The sequence below is a fragment of the Strigops habroptila genome, chromosome 3 (assembly GCF_004027225.2).
Source record: "Strigops habroptila isolate Jane chromosome 3, bStrHab1.2.pri, whole genome shotgun sequence".
Classification (NCBI taxonomy): domain Eukaryota; kingdom Metazoa; phylum Chordata; class Aves; order Psittaciformes; family Psittacidae; genus Strigops; species Strigops habroptila.
In genome coordinates, this window is record NC_044279.2 from 739,559 (window position 1) to 745,558 (window position 6,000).

The window sequence follows — 6,000 nt, forward strand, 5'->3', positions numbered from 1 at the left end:
TGCTCTTCTCAATCAGCTTCTCAATCATTTGCATCTAACAAAACACGACCTCCCACAAGTATTCCTCCCTATCAAGTCGTCAGAAGTTGTGTCAAGCTCCTGCTCTCAACTCACTGACCTCATCCGCTTCTCCTCACCATTTACACCCAAGCTTCCCAGTTATTCTTGTCATTCTACTATTGTTACAGAAACATTTACTCTAATGAGATACTCTTCTATTTCTTGGCATTCCAGTTCGCCCATTTTTATGGCTGAGCTGATTACAGCGTTCCAGCTATTGCTTCAGGCACTAACACTTCAGACTCCAAGCCACTGTGTTAAGGAAACATAGTGCTTGATGATGTCTGTGAAGTCATTTTCCTTAACACATAATCTACAGCTTTTACACTTGCACTTCTGCACACCTCATTATCAGAGACACAGAGTAGCAAAGCTCATGTCCCCGTTCCCCCGCCCCAAGCTCTGCTCAAACACACCTTTCCGTGATCAACCTCCCCTGTCTGATGTTCTCCTGCGTCTAAGGTAGAAAACACTTGGTTTCCCTTCACCACCTTAGCTGACAGGAACAGAACTCAGGGCACAGCATGAATGAAGTGTTCCTTCCACCAAGCATGGAAAACACAATGAGCCACACTGGGGCTAACCTCCCTGCGGAAGAGGTGAAGAATAACTAAAGGATTCCTCCTTCCAGCTCGGGATCACACTATCTGGGGACAGCGAGAATGTAATTCCCACTGGCTGAACCCCGGCCCAACCAGCAAATAAATGGTGAGTTGGGGTGGGGGAGCCCCACTGGCACCCCTCTGAAGAAGGGGGGCTGCAAGAGTTCCTGCCTTCCCCACTGCAGAACAGGCAACACCACTCATGACAGCAGCCAGCAGCTTCCTAAGTGATTTAAGCCCATGGACTGAGGATGCTTCCTCCTAGGAAATAAACCACCCAAACATGAGCTCTTGAAGAGAGTTTTCTCTTGTTATTCATTTTGACAGTCTCCAATTTCTGAGCTATGAACTCGGCAGTGCAGCCGGTCCCTCCTCCACCACCAGGTTGGGAAGGAGGATGCTTCCCTGCCATCCCAGAACAAACACTCAGCGTCCAGGCTGAGGTTTGCAGGAACCTCCCGAAGCCTCAGTGCTGCTTTCTGCACCCCCTGTGTGACACCAGCCTGCTACAGAGCGAGCTCTTCCCAGAAAGCTGCTGCAATGCCACGCGTTTTCCTTGATTTCTAGACAGGATCTTGTCCAGGACCCTGGGCTGGCAACATAACACAAAGCGAGCGTAAAAGTCACCAGGAACATCTGCATATCGAAGACACCAAACCCAAACCCTTCCATTTCAAACCATTTTGTTCTTATCCAGCCCTCAGTCACCTCCTCCTGGGCAAATATTCATTGGTATCACTCAAACCAGCCCAAATGTTATGTGTTCCTATGGCACGTTCCAAAATGTAACTTTGCTTACCATGATATCACCACTGGTTGCTATGGCAATTGCTATACTACCATCCACCACAGTTTTTTTACCACCGAGGTATTTTGGCAGACTGTTTGCTTTCAAGTGTCAGAGTAATAAGAGAAATCATCAAGGTTTACTCTCCCATTAGCCTTCAAACAGTGCTTTAGAACAAAAACCTGCTAGTAAGTGATGCCATGCTTGGCTCCAAACACGCAGCTCTGCACAGGACTGGAATCACAACTTTCTCCTTTGGTTTTTAAGGGAGAAAATAAAACTATATTACGAAATCAAGCTTCGGGCTTTAAAATATTAATGTTTAAGTGGGAGATCAAGTGATGAAAATACCCCAGGTCCCTCTGAGTTCCCTCAGTTTCTCTTTCTCACTTCCTAGTTGTTTTGGTTGTTTAACTAGTGCAAACAAGGCCTTCACCTTCGGAAGGGAGCCCTCATCAGCCTCATCTTGTCACCTTTCTGCAAGATTCCGTGTTGGAGCCATTCCGTTCCTGGTTCCACTCCTACCCCAGCGTCTGGACGTTACCACCACCACCACAGTGACATTTACTTTCACAGACGGCACACGGAAGCCGCGGGGGTCCCTCACTCGGCGTCCAGGCCCTGCTCGCCCCACAGCAGTGGGTGCCAGGGGGCTGACCGCCACCTCCAGCCCTGCCACCGCCGCCTCTCCCACCGCCCCAGCCCCTGAGCACGGGCTCGGTGGGTGTCAGAGCACCCGGACCCCTGCGGCCCCGCCGGGTCAACACCCCACAACGCAAAACGGAAAAACCAGGCTCTGGCAGGCGCAGACACCCCGATCTAACCCAGCCACGGCGTGAAATGACACGGGGGGACTGGGGCACGGCCGAGGGCACGGGCTGAACCAGGGAGCTCCGCGATGAGGGTGCAGGAGGGCGGCGCAGCCAGCACCGCCGCGGCCTCGGGCTGCTTAACCCCCCCTAGAACCACTGCAAACCAACCCGGGGGCAGCGCTGGGGGCCGGTGACCGCTGCTCCCGGCGGCCCGGCCCGCGTCGCTGCAGCCGAGGAGGCCGGAGCGGCGGCGGCGGGGGGCAGGGGCCGGCGGGCGGCAGGCCGCGCACCGCCTCCGCGGCCCGCGGGGCCCAGCGCCCCGGCCCGGCGCAGCCAGGCGGAAGCGGCGCTCGGCGGGGCGCCAGCCGCGGCCCCCGGCAGGCCCCGGCCCCCGGCGCGCGGCAGGTGTCGGCGGAGGGGCGGGCGCGCTGACAAGCGGGCCCGGCCGCGGGTCTCACCTGCTGGGGGTCCGGGCCTGCCCTCCACCCCGCGGCGAGGCCGCTGTGGCGCTGCCTGGCTGCGAGGGCCGGCGGCCCGGCGGGCATGGGCCGCGTCCGAGGCGGGCGCCGCGGCCGGGGCTGCGCTGACAGCGGGCGGCGAGCGGCGGGCGGGCGCTCCGGCTGCCTCCAAAATGGCGGCGGCCCCGCTGCTGCCCAGCGCCGCGCGGGGGGGGGGCGGGAGGGCGGTGCTGGGGGGGCGGGACCAGAACGGGGCCGTGGGCGGGGCCAGCCGAGGGGCGGGGCCTCGGGCTCCCGGGGCGGGGCCATGGCTGAGGGCTCGGGGCGGTGCAGCCGGGAGCTGTGGATGTGTGGAGTCATGGAGCAAACCGGGCTGGGAAAGAGCTTCGAGCTCACCCAGTCCAACCGCCCCCAGCACTGCCCAGGCCACCACTAACCCGTGGCACTGAGGCCTCGGCTACACGGGGTGTGAACACTTGCAGGGACGGTGACTCCAGCCCTGCCCTGGGCAGCCTGTTCCAATGCCTGAGCACCCTTTGGGGAAGGAATTGTTCCTCAGCTCCATCTAAACCTGCCCTGGGGCAGCTTGAGGCCGTTTCCTCTTGTCCCATCCCTTGTTCCTTGGGAGCAGAGACCAGCCCCCTCCTGGCTCCATCCTCCTGTCAGGCAGTTGCAGAGAGCGAGAAGGTCCCCCCTGAGCCTTCTCTTCTCCAGACTAAACCCCCCCAGGTCCCTCAGCCGTTCCTCATCACACTTGTGCTCCAGGCCCTGCACCAGCTCCGGTGCCCTTCTCTGGCCCCGCTCCAGCACCTCAATGTCTCTCTTGCAGTGAGGGGCCCAGAACTGACCCAGGATTCGAGGTGCAGCCTCACCAGTGCCCAGCACAGGGGGACAGTCCCTGCCCTGGCCCTGCTGCCACACTGGTGCTGAGCCAGGCCAGGATGCTGGTGGCCTCTCGGCTGCCTGGGCACAAGCTGCTCGTGTTCAGCTCCGTCAATCAGCACCCCCAGCTCCTTTTCCATGAGCAGTTTCCAGCCACTCTGCCCCAAGCCTGGAGTGTTGCAGGGGGTTGTTGTGACCCAAGTGCAGGACCCAGCACTTTGCCTCGTTGAACCTCATCCCATTGCCCTCAGCCCATCGATCCAGCCTTTCCAGATCCCAGGAGGAATGGGGAGAGCTGAGCTGGGGCTGGGGGAAGGAATGGGGGAACCCAACCACTGTGGTGCAGAAAAGAGGGGAAAAAGGGGGAAAGGGATGACCCAAGCAGCAGCAGCAGACAGCACTGACGGAAAAACTACCTCTTGTTCACGCTGCTCGCTGGGTGAAGCAGATTTCAGCGTTCTTGCGCCTGGATTTGCCTTCTTATGTAGATAAACAGCTTCCAAAGTGCCAGCGTCGCAGCGGAACCCAACAGGAACTGCCCCGATTCGTACCCTAATTCCAAAGCGAATTCCTGCTGGGAGATCTACCACATCTCATCCTCTTTGCCAGTCTTTTTTGGGCCTTGACACTGCAAATGTTAATACACATGGTTAAAGTTTAACACGTCTGTGTCTGCCTCAGGACCTGTGGACAGACCTGCTGTGGAAGAGCCATGGTGTGCCAGTGGGTGGGATGGAAACCCAGGAAAACATGGGGTTTGCCAGCAAGGCATGAGAAAACTAAACAAGTTTATAGTGCCCTGTTTGCAGCACAGGGCTGGGGACTTTGCTACAGAAATGCCACCAACTAAATGGGTAAAATTACTGATTTATGCCTGGTTCTCTAGCAGGAGGGCTTGAAGGCAACAGCTCCAAGAGTTTATACAGACCCAGTGTGGTAATTAACACACTGTTGGCCATTAATAAGGAAAAAAATAGCACAACCTCAGGAGTTTCATTTCTCTGTTTTGTCTGTTGGAGGGCAATGAGTTTATAAAGCATTTCCTGTGGCTTGTTGTGGCTTCTGGGGACACAATGATGGCTATCAAAGCAAATTCCCAAGTCTTCCAGCCATCCCCAGAGTGCATTCATCTCCCATGTCACACAGGATGGCCGAGGCTGTGGGCACTGTCACCTCCAGCTGATTTGGGATGAGTGGGATTAAGCACCCTCAGCAAGTTTGTCACAAGCTGTGTGGTGCAGTGGCACACTGGAGGGAAGGGATGGGATCCAGAGGGAGCTGGACAGGCTGGAGAGGTGGGACCATGTGAACCTCATGGAGTTCAACAAGGCCAAGTGCAAGGTCCCGCCCCTGGGTCAGGGCAATCCCCAGCACAGACACAGGCTGGGGGAGACTGGATGGAGCAGCCTGAGGAGGACTTGGGGGTCCTGCCAGAGGGGAGATTGAGATGAGCTCTGAGGCAGAAGCTCTTCCCTGGGAGGGTGCTGAGGCGCTGGCACAGGGTGCCCAGAGAAGCTGTGGCTGCCCCATCCCTGGCAGTGTTCAAGGCCAGGTTGGACACAGGGGCTTGGAGCAACCTGCTCTGGTGGAAGGTGTCCCTGCCCATGGCAGGGGTTGGGACTGGAGGAGCTCTGAGGTCCCTTCCAACACAAACCAGTCTGGGATTCTATGATTTCTAGGATACCAATCTTGGAACAACTTCCTTCTGCTCTCCTCCAGCCCTGTGAACACACTAAAATGCAGCTGAACTCTGGGCTTGGCAGCAGACACGGGCTGGGGCTGCCAGCTCAGCTCTCCCAGCCAGGACACAGGCAGGTACAAGAATAGGGAGAGCTCCTTAAGTAGGGAAATACCCTGCGGGTCCAAGACCCTGTTGTTTTACAAGGGCAGCTACATTCTACTGTGAGCAAACCATCAGCCTCCTCTGTGGCTGCTCGTGCTGACATGCAGATGCCGAGTGCAGGTACGACCTCTTTCCTGTTCAAACAGATAGAAAACTCAGCACTTGCCTCCTTGTGCACAAAGGAAAATACAGTAATTTTGGGTTTGACATCCTCTGCTGATGTTAAAATCCACATGGGATGTAAGTAATGAGAAATCTTATCATGTTATTGTCCTCTCACCATGCTTCAGCTTTCTTGAACTGGAAGAAGCTGATCATTCAGTGTCCTTCCTCCAAATGTTTCAGCATTTCCAGAGCAATTGTTTATTGAAATTCATGCTGTCTACATTCAAGGTCCTAAAAAACATGCATCTGGAATGATCTTATGATTATTTAGTTTCTAATACAGCTAAAAAGAGGCAGTCACACAGAATCACAGAATCATTAGAGTTGGAAGGGACCTCTGAAGAGCATCTTCTCCAACCCCCTTAATTCAGACCATGACTGCCCCTTTCAC

At 56.1% G+C, this 6,000-nt stretch overlaps 1 protein-coding gene across 7 annotated transcripts in view; it reads right to left on the reverse strand.

Moving 5' to 3' along the window:
- PPP6R2 (protein phosphatase 6 regulatory subunit 2) overlaps nucleotides 1-2,915 on the reverse strand; it is a 98,885-nt gene extending 95,970 nt beyond the window's left edge. For 4 of the 7 annotated variants that reach the window (XR_003989474.1, XM_030472107.1, XM_030472109.1 and 1 more), the window contains exon 1: nucleotides 2,720-2,915. The gene's annotated coding sequence lies outside the window, so the exon portion shown is untranslated. The remainder of the gene's footprint in view (nucleotides 1-2,719) is intronic. The other 3 variants (XM_030472106.1, XM_030472105.1, XM_030472104.1) reach the window with 2 other exon arrangements.
- Nucleotides 2,916-6,000: the final 3,085 nt, after the last annotated feature.